We start from the raw sequence: 3,591 nt of genomic DNA on the forward strand, positions 1-3,591 counted from the left end.
AATTGGTATCCCGTCAGGTTCAGTGGACTTTCCTCAGTTGAGTGATTTCAGTTGCTTTTCTTAATAAAGGGTTAGACCCCCGTAATGACAGGGGAGGCGGAAATCCGTTCCGGAGTGTGCACTCCAATATCGCCCACAAGGGTTCGATAACGTTCAAGTCCAGGGATTGTGCTAGTCAGGGTAGACGCTGCACTTCAGTTGCATGCTCCTCGTACCACGATTGTACTGTCCAGGCTGCTTGAATGGATGGATTATCGCCCTGAAATACGCATCATTGTTGGGGAACAACATTTGAATCATGGGGTGCACCTGATCACCGAAAATGTTCACATAATCGTTGGCTGTAAATGGCTTTGGGAGTAATGACGGGCGACCAGAATATCGTGATTCGGCTGCCCACAGCGTCACATTTCCACCTCCATGCTTAACCGTTGGAATCAAGCAATCAGGATTGTAGGCTTCTTTTGGCGTCCTCCAGACGTAAACGCGGCTCGATGTTTGAAATAACGAAAACGTTGACTCGTCGGACCATACGACGTGTTTCCATTGATCATCTGTCCAGGATTTATGCTCCTGACACCACGTTTTACGCTTCTTTGCGTTGGTTGTCGTCGCTAATGATTTCAGTATAGCAGCGCGTCCATGAATATTCGCTTTACGGAGTTCTTGGCGGACAGTGTCTATAGATGCGGTGTCTCGAAGATGGCTATTCAGCTCTCCAATCACTGGTTGCGCGTATATTTACACAATACGTGTTAGCGTACGACGATCTCTGTCATTTAGTTTTGATTTGCGCTCACTGTTACGTTTACATGATGATCTCTTTCCATGTTTTGTGTAGGCTGCCATGAATGTTGAGACAGTTGCTCTTCAAACATTCAATAAGTTGGCTCTCTTGTTTACTGATGCTCCAGTTGTACGGGCCCCCACAATCTCCCCTCTTTGGAACTCTGTTAAGTCTTTCGTTGCACGTCGTCTGACCGAGCGGTTCTAGGCGTTTCAGTCCGGAACCGCGCTGCTGCTACTGTCGCAGATTCGAATCCTGCCTCGGGCATGGATATGTGTGTGATGTCCTTAGGTTAGTTAGGTTTAAGTAGTTCTAAGTCTAGGGGACTGATGACCTCAGATGTTAAGTCCCATAGTGCTTAAAGCCATTTGAACCATTTTTTTGCACGTCGTCATCGGCCTCTAAATGCAAATACGAAGTGTGCACTACTTGTCAACAACCTGCACTCATGCCTAGCCCGTACTGAACACGCAGAATCCAGCGCGACACGTGCTTACCTGCGTTTTGGACCGTCAGACACAAACATCCAATTACTGCCACTGTTCACAATATTTTGCCTATCCCCTGTAATACTTTTGCGCTAAATAAAATAAAAGTTTGTTAATAAATGTTCTCCCACATAACAGACGAAGTTGCCCGGGTGGAACTTTTTCAGCTAATTTTGTTTGCTTTCGGTCAGCCAATTGAAGTCAGCGTCACATCGCTCTTCTCAGTTCTGAGCGTACAAGGAGTGCGTAAAGATGCCTAGAAAATAGTACCGCACGCCAAGTATGGGAGCCTGCCGAGAGATTTCGCCTGATTTGAAGCAACTCCACATAACTTAACTGTTATGCATGTCCTTCTCCATGACCGTTCTCTGCCGCACGCTACGGTGGCAAGAGGACGCTCCTGAACCGTTTTCGATGGGAAGCGTTTGATCATCCACCATACAGCCAGGACATGGCTCCTTCCTCTTTTCATCTCTGCTCAGATGAACCGCTGGCTACGAAGACAACATTTAAGCAGAGACAACTTGTTGCAGTTCAACGTAGAAAATTTTGACAGCTGTTTCCATTTCAGGACCGATCCTTTCTTACTTTCCGAACAGCCCTCGTACGTATTCTTTTCTTTGGGTCACAACGCAGTTGAAAAGTGTAAATCTTCACCAATTACATTTCCAGCACCGGTATAGTTCATTTTGTCGTTGCGTATCTTTGGAAGGGAAAGCTGAAAGTTGGAAGGAACACGAGGGCCTATAACCTCGAAGGCAATGTTATGCAAAGGGAAGACAAAGTAGATGAAGATTAGGGGATATATGATAGTGTGAGAAGAATGCGACAGAGCACTGAAAGACCCAAGCCATAACAATGCCGCTGGAGCTGACGACATTCCGTCCGAACTGCTGATATCCTTGGGAGAGCCAGCCATTACTAAACTATTCCACCTTGCGTGCAACGTGTATGAGACAGGGATAATACCGCCAAACTTCAAGAAGAATGTAATAATTCCAAGGAGGTGCTGACACGTGTAAACATTACCGATTTATCAGTTAAAAAAGTCATGTTTGCAAAACACTGACAGAAATTATTTACAGAAGAATGGAAAAACTGGTAGAAGTCAACCTTGGGGAAGATCGGTTTGGGTTTGTGAGAAATATCGGAACACGCAAGGGAAAACTGACCCTATGACTTGTGTTGGAACATAGGTTTAAGGAAAGGCAAACGGACATATATAGCATTTGTAGATTTGGGGAAAGGTATTATGAGTGCTGAGTGAAATACACTCCTTAAATATCTGAAGGGACAACACTCATTTAAATTTCTGAAGGAAACTGGGCACAGTAAAGGGAGTGAAAATTTTTTACAATTTGTACCGAAATTAGACAACAGATCTAAGTGTCAGGGCAACGGCCTTGCCGTAGTGGAAACAACGGTTCCCGTCAGATCACCGAAGTTAAGCGCTGTCGGGCGTGGCCGGCATTTGGATGGGTGACCGTCCAGACTGCCGTGCGCTGTTGCCATTTTTCAGGGTGCACTCAGCCTCGTGACGCCAATTGAGGAGCTACTCGACCAAATAGTAGCGGCTCCGGTCAAAGAAAACAATCATAAAGACCGGGAGAGCGGTGTGGTGACCACACGCCCCTCCTCTCTGCATCCTTATCTGAGTATGACACGGCGGTTGGATGGTCCCGATGGTCCACTTGTGGCCTGAAGACAGAGTGCTGCTGCGGCTGCTGTAAGAGTCAAAGATTATGAAAGGGAAGCAGTAGTTGAGAAGGACGTGAGACAGAACTGTAGCGTATGCCCAACGCTATCAGTCTGTACATTGAGCAACCTCTGACGGAAAGCAAGGAGAAATCGGGGGACTGAATTAAAGTTCAGCGTGAAGAAATAAAAACTGTGAGGTTCGGCGATGATATTGCAACTCGGGCAGAGACAGCAATTGACTTAGAGGTGCAGTTGAACGGAGTGGAAAGTGTCTAGAAATGAGGATATAAGATGAACACTAAAGCAAGCGAATTAAATCAGGCGATTCTAAAGGAGTTAAATTAGCAAATGAAACACTGAAAGTAGTAGATGAGGGTTGCTAAAAGTAACTGATGAAGGCGTAAGCAGAGAGGATAAATGGCAGTGCCAATAAAAGCGTTTCTGAAGAGCGGAAATTTGTTAGCATATTAAGTTATGGGTTAGGAAGTCTTCTCTGGAGATATTTGTGTGGAGCTTAGCCTAGTACGGAAGTGAAACGTGGTTGATAAGCAGATCAGACGAGAGGAGAACAGAAGCTTTCGAAATGTGAGTGCTGAAGATTAGATGGGTGGATCACGT

General features: G+C 45.7%; 1 pseudogene; it reads left to right on the top strand.

The window, feature by feature from the left end:
- Positions 1-2,668: 2,668 nt before the first annotated feature.
- Positions 2,669-2,786, top strand: LOC126285566 (5S ribosomal RNA; annotated as a pseudogene).
- Positions 2,787-3,591: the final 805 nt, after the last annotated feature.

Source organism: Schistocerca gregaria, chromosome 8 (genome assembly GCF_023897955.1).
Source record: "Schistocerca gregaria isolate iqSchGreg1 chromosome 8, iqSchGreg1.2, whole genome shotgun sequence".
Classification (NCBI taxonomy): Eukaryota; Metazoa; Arthropoda; class Insecta; order Orthoptera; family Acrididae; genus Schistocerca; species Schistocerca gregaria.